At 41.7% G+C, this 14,790-nt stretch overlaps 2 non-coding genes across 2 annotated transcripts; both read left to right on the forward strand.

Moving 5' to 3' along the window:
* Positions 1-530: 530 nt before the first annotated feature.
* Positions 531-637, forward strand: LOC145637558 (small nucleolar RNA R71). The gene has a single exon (XR_014114329.1). It is a non-coding gene; the product is annotated as a small nucleolar RNA R71 (small nucleolar RNA).
* Positions 638-13,690: 13,053 nt separating this feature from the next.
* LOC145637581 (small nucleolar RNA R71) lies at positions 13,691-13,796 on the forward strand. Its single transcript, XR_014114349.1, has one exon. It is a non-coding gene; the product is annotated as a small nucleolar RNA R71 (small nucleolar RNA).
* Positions 13,797-14,790: the final 994 nt, after the last annotated feature.

A 14,790-nucleotide genomic window follows, 5' to 3' on the forward strand; every position in this document is an offset into this window, starting at 1 on the left:
AGTATTTCTGCTGCTGTTGCTGTGGCACCTGTGGTTCTTGTGGTGGTGGATTTTGAACATTAGTGCTCCGATAGGAAAGGTATGGATGATTCTGATACCCAGGATTGTAAGTGTTGGAGTATGGGTTATTTTGCCTATAAGCTTGGAAGGCATTAACTTGATCCACGGAACTCCTGCAATCCTGCTCCCAATGACCTACAATACCACAATTTTCACAGAAAGCCTCATTAGAATTATTATTAATCGCAGAAACATTGGCTACGTTAGCAGTGCTCAGATTATCTAATTTTTGACAAATAGAGGTCAGTTGAGCTTGCAAAAAGGATACAGAGTCGACGCTATGTTTCCCCTTGTTAGCAAATCCTCTTGGATTCCCATATTGGGAATTGTGTATCGCCATGTCTTCAATAACCTGACCTGCGTCATCAACATTAAGATTCATAAATCTCCCACTAGCTGCAGAGTCTAAAATTATTCTAGAAGAATTTCCAATGCCGTTATAAAAGGCTTGGATTAACTGCCATTGTGCTAAATTGTGGTGAGGGCATTCTCTTTGTAAGTCCTTGAACCTCTCCCAAGCCTCATATAAAGACTCATCGGCTTCTTGGGCGAAATTCTGAATCGCACTCTGTAGTACTGCTGTTCTCTCTGCAGGATAATATTTGTTATAAAAATTCAAAACAAGAGTTTCCCAGTCAGTTATACCAAGCGTAGTTCTATTTAAACCATTAAACCACAATTTAGCTTTTCCAGTTAAAGAAAAGGGAAAGAGAATCTCCCTGATTTGGTCTTGAGTGACCCCGGCTTGCCTTATGGTGTTGCAATATTGACAATAGTCGGCAATGTGAAGATTCGGGTCTTCACCCTTGGCTCCACTGAATTGCTTCCTCTCTATCATCGTTATAAATTGAGGCTTAATTTCAAATTGAACCCCATCAAGAGCCGGAGTGGGGGTGAGATGTGGAAAATCCGTAAGCTTTGGTTGTGAATAATCACTAAGTTTCTTTGGAACCGCCATCTCTGATTCTGTGTCTGATGATGCCTCTGAATTGCTAGAACCAGTTGGAGAATCTCGGTGATTATTGTTATTATCACCAGAATCCGCCAGGATTTGCTTGTAGAAGTTTTTCTGTCTATGGAAGGAACGTTCGATCTCAGGATCGAATGGGATGTAACCTGATCTGGAACACCTGGGCATAAACAAAAACTAGAAGCAAATATGAGATTTGTCTCAGAGAACTAACGCTCTCTGAGACAAAAAGGGAAATAATCTAGACTACAAAAATAATCAGAAATAAAAATAAAACCGTTTCCCCGGCAACGGCGCCAAATTTTGACGGGGTAAAGTCGTATCCCCTAATCAAAAATAATTACCTAATTCACTAACTAAAGTAGATAGGGAAGTAGGGTCGATCTCCACAGGGAAACAAGTCTTTTTACTCCTAATTAAATATTATAATCTAAATTATTTAAGTAACCAATATTAAAAGTTGAATATGAAACTAAACTAAAAAGAGTAGGAAAAGGGAGAAAATAATATATAAAAGGATCTAGGGCATAGGTTCACCAATAAATAATATTCCGGGGTAAAATAGGGTAATCAATTATTGACATTGCATAAATAACATGATTAACAGGCTCTCGCAATTTATTAACCAACATAGACCTAACAGGCTCTCGCAATTTACTAGATCTAAGTTCTTATTGAAAATAGCCTTTAATATCAAATTAACATCTGCTCGATTCATCAATTTAATATTGCTATACTTTTACAAGCCGCAATTGTAAAACATTAAAACAATCCAATAAGAAATCATCATGCAATACCAACAATCAATAATAGTCAATCATCAATGCATCAATTAACCAGATTGTAAAGGGCTCTCGCTACTTATTACAATCACACAATTAATTTATCGGTATTAAATCTCATCTCACGAATCTTGACTTAACAATTTATAAATTAACTTGCCTATTGAAGCTAGACCTAAACATTAATTCTCATCTCTCGATTCTTGAATCAATATTGTCAAACTCATGCATAAAAGATAGGCCTAATCTAGTCACAGAGCATTAAATCAATCAATAGGAAATTAATCTAGCATTGATAAATAACAACAATAAATTTACCCCTTCATATTATTTATGGATCCCCACAAACCCTAGAAATTAAACTACTCACACATAATTAAATATAAACTAAGCAAAGCAATAAAATAAATCATGATCAAAGGAATAAAATAAATAACTAAGATTAAGGGAAGAGAAATCGTTACCAAAATAATTCTGAAATTAATTAAAGAAATAATCACAAAGGTTTAGAGAGAGAGTTTAGAAAGAGAAAACTAAGTAGAGAGAGAAAGTCTAAGAGAAAAGATTAGGGAAGAAGAAGAGGAGAAGAAGAGAAAAGAAGATCTCCCCAAAAGAAGAGACGATCTAAAAACGTATTACGGAGGAGTATTTATACTCCGTACAAAAATCCTAAACTAAAACAAATTAAAACGACTCTAATTGTCTCCTAAATAAACACGCGCCCGATCGGGCGAGGCACCGCCCGATCGGGCGCGCCTTTTTATCTTTAATAGCTATCTCGCGCGTCACCGGGCGCTCCTCCCGCCCGGCCGGGCGCGCCTCCGGGCGCCAGCCTTTTTGGCCGGGCGGATCATTTGGGCCAATATTTGGACTTCGATTGGGCTCCAATTCTTCGGGCCAATCTGGGTTTCCTCTTTCGGTCTTGAATACTCGGTCCAAACGCCCCGGTATCACCTCTACCGAGCCCTTAATCACCGGTTCGATGGCTCCAACCGGCCCTGGGCTATAAAAACTGGTCGTGCTTCTCCAGTGCTCGTGATTGCTCCAAAATATCTTGGGAAAATACTCCAAAAGCATAAATCCCTGCAAAAGTCAACCAAATCTACGAAAACACTAGAAAACACCAATTAGTAATAAAAGTGGCTCTAAAGAGCCAAAAACACTACTAATTATGACCAAGGGACGGGGGTAAAATACAATATAAAATAGACACATCACTAGGCACCAAGGGAAATGGGTTGGTGAAGTTGACGCTTGATCATGAAATAACAAAGTAGCATATCAATGGTAAACTAAACATGCACGAATACCGAAGTAAAGGGGTCCAATCTAACCGTCTTCCGGGGTTTATTGGTTTCTCCTAACATAGCCTCTATGTTTCCACATTAGAACCATGTATTAGAAGGTGCAAACAAAGAATTATCGATAGTAATGAATCTCAACTAAGTCAACTTCCGTTACTTGTTAGTAAAGACTCATCTTTGATCAACTAACAATGTGCACTTGCAAGAAAGACCAAAGAATATCAAGCATGCAAAGACTTTAATCACCATTAACATAGCCCCAACATTATAAGCATGAACAATTAGCAACTACACCATCCCCACACCCTTGGCTAGGTGACTACTCACAAATCATATTGAAAACAATATCAATCATCAAATCAATAAGCATCAACATGATTAATAAGCAAAGAAGAAAAATCAAAGCAAATAAGCAAAATAAAAAACAAAGGTAAAGAGAAAGAGTAAGAGATTGCTCATTAATTGAAGATGAAGGTCTACAAAGGATTGAACAAAACTCCTTCTTCAAAATCCAAGTTCATCAATGAAGAAAACCACACTTTCTCTCTCTACCAATGAAGACTAATGGTGTTTCTCTCTCTAGATTAAGCTAAAATGTAGAAAAATTAAAACTAAGTTAATCTCATCTTCAAAACGTTCTAAGATGGGACTTATATAGTCCGTACAGAGCCAGCTGATAAAAGGAGAGGTCCGACCGAACAAATGGGAAGGTTCGGCCGGACTACAGGGTAGGTTCGGCCGGACTACAGGGTAGGTTCGGCCGAACTATGGGTAGGTTCGGTCGAACCTCCCCGATCCTGGTCCGGTCAAACTCCTGTGGTTCGGCCACTCCTGCAAAACTGCCAATTTTCATCTTTCCCCTGCCTCAACGTTCGGCCGAACCACTGAGCAGGTTCGGCCACACCTTGGTTCGGCCACACCATCAGGAGGTTCGGCCGAACCTCTTCTAAATCATGCTTCCTCTAGCTTCCTTTGAGCTTAGCTTCCTCCTCTTGAAAATCCCGATGGTTCCTACAAAGCATAAGCATGAAAATCACATTAAGAACAAAGCGGGAAGACTAAGAAAAGGGAGGATAAAGGAGAAAGAAAAGAGGAAGAAAAACTAAGTAAAAATGCTTAGAAAAAGGGCCAAACAAGTGCAAATGAGGGGAGAATCCTTAGAGAAAAAGGATAAAAGAGTGGCATAAATGCCACTCATCAAAATCCCCCACACTTGTCTTTTGCTTGTCCTCAAGCAAGGAATACTAAAACAAAAAAGACAACACACACAACAAGCATAATATGACAAGGGTTAAGAAAATCAATCAAGTTTCACGATGGGAAATGCTCCAAATGGACTCTAACATAGGGACATGAATCAAAGAATGCTTAATTTTCTCAACTCAAAGAGGGGGAACACATTCTAAGATGCTCATGGTTGAGGGAGACAAACCTAAGCTAAGCGTAGAGAACTAATGATTTCATCTTCTGCCCTAGCTCCAACCAAGACGGTCCGCGTTCTCTCCACTAGCTTCAAATCATCCCCAAGTTAGCTCCTCATGATTCCTCGAGGGAACTGGAAAAAGAAATTTATTGTGGAGTCATAAGGTTATCCCGACATCTCAACTATGCACACTCTTTCCATAGGGTTGAAATCTATCTCCCTCCATTGTTCTTTGACCGCACTTCTCCAAGTCCAAGGGTCTTAACTTGGGTTGTAATGTCATGGCTAGGGGTTAAGGTTGGGAATTAATTTGAAATTTTTTGGTGGCAAATCCTAAGTGAAGCAAAAGAGTGGCCATCTCTTAAGAACCACCTAAGAATTGAACCTAAATTCAAATTACAACCTTCAATACAAAATTTCATAACATTACTTCATTTCTCTCATCATTTTCTGTTCCTTTTCCTTTTTTTTTCTACTTCTCTTTCTCTTTTTTTTTTTTATATTCTCTTCTTTTTTTTTTCTTTTTTTTTTCTTTTGGACTTCATACGTTGCATCCTTCCTCACAAACTTTATGCAAATATTTTCTTTCATGAACAACTTTCAAAATCTCACTTGAACCAATATTCACAACTTTCTTGCCCTAAAACCAACACTCTCGAATTCGAACCTCAAAAGCCAATGCTTCACTAACTACACGGGTTGGTAGAACATAGGCCGATAGGTTTGTAATATGGCTAGATCAAGAAAGGGGAATGAGGCCCAAATTGGTTAGCAAGTGGGTGGATGTAAAAATGAAAACCAAATTTGTAACAAAACACAAAGAAAACAAAGAAAAATGAGAAGAAATGCCCTCTTCCTCCTTTAAAGTTGTTTGGTCACGATCTCAGGAGCTAAATACCAACACAAAGATTAAGACATGCATAGTTAAGGATCCAAAACGCCGCTCACAAGAGTGATGCAGGCTAGAACAAATGACGCTCACACGGGATAAAAATAAGCAAATACCAACCAAGGGAATCCTATTCACTACGGAGAGCAACACCATCTTACCACTTTCCCGTGAACTAGGGGGTTCAAACGTCATCAAGAGTTCTAAACCGGGCTACCTTAGCTTATAATGTGTCTAATTCAACCTTAAGCATTCTTAAACCGTGTAAACTCTCATCAACTAGGAAGGTAAGAATTCAAAGCCATGTCATCAAAAAGGCACACAAATTCTTGAATCCAAATGAATGAGCAAATCCACATCAAAAATATTTCAACTTGCCATAGTCATGCTCGTTACACAAAAGAGAACAAGAAAAACACACAAAAAGGAGGAAGAAATTAAAAAGGTTCATAATCGAGACATGTAAATCAAATAAATCCCAATCGACATACAAGTGATCGTTGATATCAACATCAACGATCCCAGGTTCCTTGGAACCAAAATCAATCAACCTCAAACCATTCAACTCTTCCTAAACTAGACCTAAACTAAGCACTCAAAGAAAAAGAAAAAGAAAGAGAGGAAAGGTCTCACCGAATGCCGCTTGAAATATAAGACAAGGTAATATATCCAATCTCACCAAGGGAGCTAGTGTTGCTCCTTAACGTCCTACATCTCCGCTTCAAGCTTCAATAAAGATGAGCCAAACTAAAGAAACTACAACAAAACAAGAAAAGGTTAGAAAACAAAGAAAAAGACTAAAGAAATAAACAAAAAGAAGAAAAAATAAATAAAAAGCTATCTACAAAGTTTGGATTAAGGGGATTTGAAGTTTCGGGAAATTTGGAATTTTTTTTTTCGGGAGCATCTCCACCTACAAAGACTCATGGATCATCAAAGAAAATCATCAGAAATCAGCAAAAATAATCATAAAACATCATCATCATCATCACATCAATATCATCACAACATCACCATCTCATCACATCACCATCACAACATCACCAACATCATCACCACCGTCACAACGTCACATCAATACCACAAGGCCACTATCCTCACTATCCTCCTTATGTGCAAGCAACTACCCTACCACTCTACCTTCCTATGTACACTTCAACCAACCAAAAGGACATCCTCCCCCACACTATTCTTTTTCTCGTCCCGAGCAAAAGTGACAAGTGAGAAGATTGGGGGGGGGGGAGGGAAAAGATCCCTCATCACTGGTTATCATCTCCTCGCCCCCTAGGTTGAGGGGGGTTGTTAGGATCAAACCCGGGAGTGTCCATGAAAGGGTGGAAGGGTTGGTTAAAGTGCTTATAGGGCCACCCTTGGGCACCCCAACCACCATCAAAAGGAGCGGGGGTGGATGTGGATGCCGGTTCATAAGCCGGATCACACCCACCCGGACGATAGGGGTTGTATGGGGGGGTGCCAACGCGTTGGGTAGGGTCGATAGGACCTTCCCAATAGGCGTAGCAAGGGGGGGTGGGGAGTTGAGGGTCATAGGGTCCCCAATGATTGACCGGACCCTCTTGAGGAGGGTGGTAAGTGTAGTTCACATAGGGCGCTTGAATGCCCGCTTGCACAAGATTGTCATAATTTGCCCTCGCGTAGTACCCCCATTGCTCAATGGAAGCTTGATTGTCTCGACGGATATCATCGAGGGTACTACGAAGGTCATTGAAATCAAAAGGAGGAATAGAAGAAGAAAAGATGCCTCACCTCCCCCGCTAAGGGGGGGAATGATTTGCTCTTGATGGAGGACCGGTGGAGGTTGAGGAGCTCCACCCCGGGCTCTAGCTTGCCTCAGCTCATTGGGGATGATTTGCTGAGGGATCTTCCATTTGAGAGGAGCGGAGTGGTCCACCGTAGTGAGGTCGGGGTCCGGGAGGACACACCATTCGATCTCCCTATCGACCAAGAGGATAAAACGGCGCTTGCTAGTAGTGTAATTGAGGAAGCGGCTGTGACGGAGGGCGCTTATGGATAGAGCATAGGGAGGGAACTCGTCGGTGAGCTCTTCTCGGGTTTGGTGCACGGGTGGGAGCAATTCAATTTGATCTTTGTATGCTCCATCCTTCAAAGAAAGAGCAATGATAGTAATCATGCCACCCATAAATATCTCATCACCGAGACGGTTGTCCCTAGTATCCAAGAGCCGTTGGATAAAGGTGGAGGAGCATTGAAATTTTAGCCGTTGAGGATTATCGGCCAATAATAGGCAAGCAACCTCGTCTTTTACCATGGAGCCGAGGTTGGCTTTGAAGAACACAGCGTATTGGAGAAGCCGTACAAAATACCTCAAGGCTATATGAATGATGTTGTTGACCTTTGAGGTATTGGTTTGGAACCTATCCTTGTTTGTGATGCTCCTCCACCACTCTTGCTCGTTGTAAGGAATGCGATGGGAGGAGGTCATTTCAGACGGGTGATCAAGGCCGGTGGCGTGCCAAAAGAAGATCTCATTTAGATCACTCTCCGTTAGAGAGTGATCCTCGTTGAACATCCTGAAGTGTATCATGAGTTGAGGATCCTCATCGACATCTTCCGGCTCAAAAACTTCCTTGCGGAGGGAGGCAAGGAATTCCAAAGTCACACGCTCGTTAGTGTGAGCGTGGAGGTGAATGAAGTCGCCCCATCCAAAGTTTTGAGCCAACCTTGTCACCTCATCCAATATTCCCAGCTTCCTCAAAGTTTGAGGGCAAAAGAACCTTGTAGACCTAATCGGACGCTTGATGAGTGATGCATATATAGGCCAAAATTGCTCGTCCGGAGCAATAATGCCATGATCATTAATGCCGGGAGGAGGTGGGAATTGCGGTGCTGAGGATTCTCCCACCCTCTTCCTCTTTGACTTTCCTTTTCCCTTGCCAAACATCTTGATTCTACAAATTCACCTAGAGCATATCATTAGAACAAATTGATAAGAAATGACATAAGAAGCCAAGTACTTAGCCAAGGTAAAAGTGTATGCATGAGAGTATACAATTCAAGGTATGCATGGATACATTTGAACCAAGGTTTGAATAAGAATTCCTATGTCATTCCTAAATTAGTCCTAACAAGGTCTAGGTGAAATTTGGCATGATGTCCCCTAATTTTCATGATATCCATTCATCAAACCATCAAAATCAAGCCAAAACAATGAATAACAATCTCCAACAACATCCAACTCATGCATTTCTCAATCATAAAATGGTAACATGAATACCCTAGTATGAAATCAACACTCAAAGACATTGAGATCAAAATAAAACCAAGGTAAACATGCATAATCATCATAACAACATGTTCTACTATCAACAACCAATCAATTGCAACAAGTCAATCCAAAGAACCACATGAAACAAACAAGTCATTACTAACAATTTCAAGAATACCATAATTCACACTTAAATATGTAAAACATGGTAAAACTATAAGAAATTAAAGAAATAAACTTGCAAAAGCTAGAACAAACATACCACAATTGATTGGAAGGAAGTAAAAACCCAAAAACACCGAAGCACTTAAACCCTTGAAATTGGGGAAAATGGAAAGATGGGTTTGTTTTGTGAGGAATTTTTGGGTAGAGATTGTAGAAATTGAGTAAAGGATGGAAAATAAGTAAGAAAGGGTGAAGATTGGAGTGATTTTGATGGAGATTTGAGGTTTTAAGGGGAGGTGCAATGGAGGTTTAGAGTGAGAAGGAGAAGAAAGAGGTAGGTGACGAATATGGGAGTTGTGGTCACGAAAATGCAGCAAAATAGAACTTAAGGCAGCATTTTTTTTTTCAAATCTGAAGAGAGGTTCGGCCGAACCAAGGGTATGTTCAGTCGAACCACAGTAGAAGTTCGCCCGAACTCCCCTTTGGTTCGGTCGAACCATTGCCAAAACTCTATTTTATGAAATCCGGGCAGAAAGTTCCAGCAAAATCGCAAAAAGAGAGGAGTGACCGAACCCAGAAAAGTTCGGCCGCACTACAAATTAAGTTCGGTCGAACCATCCTGGGGTTCGGTCGAACATGTGCTAGAACTGCAAATTTGCAAATTTTGGCAGAAAGTTGCTGAAAATTTCTAAAAATTAAGGAGTGACCGAACCCAGGAAGGTTCGGCCGCACTACAGTATAAGTTCGGTCGAACCTCCAAGGGGTTCAGTCGAACCTTCTGCCAGAATGCAATATTTTTGTTTTTAGCAGAATGTTGCCATAAATCCTTGAAATTGCTGCAGTGGCCGAACATGAAGTGGTTCGGCCAAACTCCCATAAAGAATCACGCCAGTAACAATAGTCCTTAACACACATCTAAACACATTACAATCATGCTAGATGCAAAGCATATCTAAAACCCAAGCACAATCAAAACTTAAAAATCCCAACAATCTAAAGTCGTAGATGGAAAAATGGAAGCAACATGAAAAGAAAAAGTATAAAAGGGTTAGAAACTCGGGTTGCCTCCCGGAAGCGCTTTTGGTTAACGTCGTTAGCTCGACGTTCCTTGAGTTGATCAAGGAGGGTCGAATTGACGATGCACATCAAGAAGTGTCACAGAAACTGGTTCATCACTTGGGAATCCTTCATAATAGGGCTTAAGACGGTGACCGTTGACTTTGAAAGGAGAGTGGCCGTCTTGGGAAATTTCGTAGGCTCCATATGGGAACACTTCCGTGACAATGTATGGCCCACTCCACCTTGACCTAAGTTTGCCCGGGAAAAGCTTCAAGCGGGATTTGAATAGGAGGACTTTTTGGCCTTTGACGAATTCCTTCTTGATAATTTGAGCATCGTGCCAAGCCTTAGTACGCGCCTTATACATGCTTGCGCTATAGTAGGCATTCATCCTCAACTCCTATAACTCATGTAGCTCTAGAAGCCTTTGCTCACCCGCACTATGGAGATCAAAGTTGATTTGCTTGATTGCCCAATGTGTTTGATGCTCCATCTCCACGGGCAAATGACAATTTTTCCCATAGACAAGCTTGTAGGGAGTGGTCCCTATTGGAGTTTTGAAGGCGGTCCTATAAGCCATAGTGAATCAATAAGTTTGGAGGACCAATCCTTCCTTGTCCTAGCAACCGTCTTCTCCAAAATCACCTTGAGCTCTCTATTGGTGACCTCCGCTTGACCACTCGTTTGAGGGTGGTACGCAAGCCCTCGCTTGTGGGACACCCCATATTTATCAAGTAGTCGAACGAAGGTGTGGTGCTTGAAATGCGATCCCCCATCACTAATTATTGCTCTTGGAACACCAAATCTCGGGAAGATCACTTTCTTGAAAAGATTGACCACCACCTTAGAGTCATTCGTTGGAGAAGCCACGACCTCCACCCACTTAGACACATAGTCAACGGCGACCAAAATATACTTGTTCCCATGTGAAGAAATGAAAGGGCCCATGAAGTCTATAGCCCACACATCAAAAACTTCAAGCTCAAGGATGGGGTTTTGCGGCATTTCATCCCTTCTAGAAATATTCCCCATCCGTTGACATCTATCACAAGTTTTGACAAATATCCACGCATCCTTGAATAGAGAAGGCCAAAAGAGCATAGATTGAAGGACCTTTGAGGCGGTCTTTTGAGCACTCATATGCCCACCACAAGGAGAAGAGTGGCACATATGGAGAACACTTTGAACCTCGTCGTTGGGGACGCATCTCCTCAACAAACCATCGACCCCTCTTTTCAATAAAATGGTATCATCCCAAATGTATCTCTTGGCCTCGTGCTTGAGTTTTCGACGTTGTTGCGAAGTGAAATCCGGCGGTATGGCACTACAAGCTAAGTAATTCACAATATCCGCATACCAAGGCTCCGATTTCACTTCAAGGACATAAAGCAAATCATCTCTTAGAGCGTCCTCTATTGTCAAGCCATCATCTTCAAACCTTGCACCGCCCAACCTTGAGAGGTGATCCGCCACCACATTCTCGGCTCCCTTCTTGTCTCTCATCTCATAATCGAAGTCTTGGAGGACTAAAACCCATCTCAACAACCTTGGTTTAGCTTCCTTCTTCCCTATCAAATATTTGAGAGCCGAGTGGTCGGTATACACAATTGTCTTAGAACCAATGAGGTAGGTTATAAACTTCTCGAATGAATGGATAACCGCTAGGAACTCCTTCTCGGTAGTTGTGTAGTTTCGTTGGGCATCATTGAGAGTTTTAGACAAATAATGTATGACATGAAGTTTCCCATTCTTTCGTTGTCCAAGAACCGATCCAATGGCCTCGTCGCTTGCATCACACATGAGCTCAAATGAAAGAGACCAATCCGGACCTTGGACAATAGGAGCGGTTCAAAGGGCTTCTTTCAACCTACAAAAGGACTTATGACAAGCATCATAAAACACAAACTCCTTATCTTGTTGCAATAGGGATGTGAGAGGCTTAGCGATCATTGAAAAATCTTTAATAAAGCGCCGATAGAATCCGGCATGGCCAAGAAAAGACCTCACTTTCCTCACGTTGGTGGGGGGAGGAAGTTTTTCGATGACCTCAACCTTGGCTCTATCAACCTCAATGCCGGCATGGGAAATTTTGTGCCCAAGAACAATCCCACTTTCAACCATAAAGTGGCACTTTTCCCAATTCAACACGAGGTTAGCCCTCTCACCCTTTCTAAGCAACGAGATAAATTAGATAGACAATCTTCATAGGTGGCTCCTCCAACGGAGAAGTCATCCATGAAGACTTCTATCTCATCCTCAATCATATCACTAAAAATGGACATCATGCAACGTTGGAATGTTACGGGGGCATTACAAAGCCCGAAAGGCATCCTACGATACGCATAAGTACCGTAGGGGCATTTGAAAGTCGTCTTCTCTTGATCTTAGGGTCAATCGGGATTTGGAAAAATCCCGAGTAACCATCAAGGAAACAATAGAAGGAATGCTTTGTAATCCTTTCCAACATTTGATCAATGAACGGTAGTGGAAAATGATCTTTACATGTACTTGTGTTAAGTTGGCGATAGTCAATACACATGCGCCAACCGGTAACAAGTATAGTGGGTACTAGTTGATCATAATCATTTTTCACTACCGTCATGCCCCCTTTCTTAGGAACAACTTGCACGGGAGATACCCAATCACTATGAGCAATTGGGTAAATAATTCCCGCATCAAGAAGCTTAGCCACTTCCTTCCGCACAACCTCTTGCATGGAAGGGTTAAGCTTTCTTTGCCTTTGCCTAACGGGTTTGGCATCTCCCTCTAGATCAATTTTGTACATTTTCATATGAGCATTGGTTCGTTTTTGGGCCTCTTCATGTTTCTTTTGATCCTCCTCACGCATTTTTAAAAGAGCATCTAATTTAGCCATCACGGGATCTATTGGAGGGGCTTCAAGTTGAAGAGGTTGTTTAGGTGGAGGAAGTTGGGGTTGATGGAAACCCGGAGGCCTATTAGTTTGGGCATAGTTAGAAACAAATTGGCCCCTATTGCCTCCGGTGCCTTGGTTAGGAACATTGCTTTGTTGATTATTTCCCATGTTACCTTGGTCACCAAAATTTTGATTTTGATGGTCATGGTATCGGGAATTAGGTTGTTGGTTTTGATTACCATACCCTCTTTGGTTAGAGTAGCCTCTTCCATTGAAATTGGAAGGGCCTCCCCCACCATGGTATTGGTTATCATAACCACCACCACTTTGGTTCCAACCACGGTTTCCACCTTGATTCCAATTCCCCATTTGATTGGAGTTTGGCCTCAAGTTTCCTACATTTCCCATTCTAGGAGAAAAATTCATAGCATTGACATTTTCCATATTACCATCAAGTTCATGGGAAGGGGGTTGGACTTCACAAGCATAGACACAATGAGAGGTATCATGATCATATGTTTCACAATTAGAACAAAACATGCATCCTTGGGGCATTGTATTGTAAGAAGAGGGGGAGAAAGTACCAATACCATTGCCTCCCTTGGTTGAAGGGGAGGTATTACCATGAGGGTTGGACCTTTCTTTCATCAATTCATCCATTTGCTTGGTCATTTTGGAGATTTGGGTAGAAAGGTTGTTGATTGCGTTGGCTTGCTCCAATGCATAAACACCCTTGCTAAAAGTAGCATCACTTTCTCCTTCGTACCAATCATCATAGTGCTTTGCGGCTTCCTCTATAATACACTCCACTTCATGCTCTCCTTTGTTCATGATTGGACCACCGGCCGCGGCGTCTAGGCTTGTTCTCCCTTGAGGTGTGAGACCTCCATAGAAAGTGTGAATGAGTTGATACTTGGGTATCCCATGGTGTGGGCATTGACGTTGAAGCTCTTTGTATCGTTCCCATGCCGCACTTAGAGACTCACCACTCTTTTGGCGAAAACCTTGAATCAAAGACCGAGCCTCGGCGGTCTTCCTATGGTTATAAAACCTCCTCAAGAAGGCCGTAGTCACTTGGTCCCATGTCGTGAGAGAATTAGGGGGCACCTCCTTCTCTAGCCATTCTAGACCTCTCCCAATTAGCGAAAATGGAAACATTTTGAGGCGAATATATTCTTGAGTCACTCCATAGGCCTTTATTGTGTCACAATATTTCTCAAACTCTTTTAGGTGCTCATGAGGACTCTCAAACTTTCCACCCGAGAATTGTTTCCTCTCAATCAAGGCAATCAAATTAGGCTTGATCTCAAAATTGTTGGCTTGAGTAGTAGGAGTTACGTTCCCACTTTGCGCTCTAAAAGCTTCGGGGGCCCCAAGACGACTCAAAGGCATATTCTCTACCATTTTAGAACCTTCTTTACTCTCAAACTTATAGGTTGAGAAAGGGTTGATTTCTGAACTCGAAGATGATTTAGGGCTATCTAATTCTTCACTTGAGGGTGAAGAGGGTGGAGTATCTTCTAATTCTCTTACTCTTCTCGTTGGAGTGCGGGAATTTCTACTCCTTGCTCTTGCTTCTCTTCGAAGTAGGGACAAAGACCTCTCTAGCTCTGGATCGATGGGAATCAACGATCTTGAGCGGGTTCGTCCTCTGTTCATACAACAAAGATAAGAAGAACGTAAGCACCGACAAGTAACAAAAGTAGCAAACACTAACAAATAAAGGTGAGATAGTCTCAAACAAGCAATGAAATAGCAATGGAAATCGTCTCCCCGGCAACGGCGCCAATTTGGCAAGGCAATAATCGTGTCGTTGAGCGACTACACCTAAATCAAATGAATTTATAACGCTCTACCGACCTAATACGTGTATAGGGTAAATAGAGGGGTCGAACCACAAGGAGAAATGCTTAAGCACTGCATTCATTACCTAGGGTCTAAGCTATCTCGGAACAAGAAGTGTGAATAACTAGAAGGTTAAACTAAGAACAAAATGGATTAAAATTAATATGGCTAGGC

This window comes from Chenopodium album, chromosome 6, assembly GCF_948465745.1.
Source record: "Chenopodium album chromosome 6, dcCheAlbu1.1, whole genome shotgun sequence".
NCBI lineage: Eukaryota > Viridiplantae > Streptophyta > Magnoliopsida > Caryophyllales > Amaranthaceae > Chenopodium > Chenopodium album.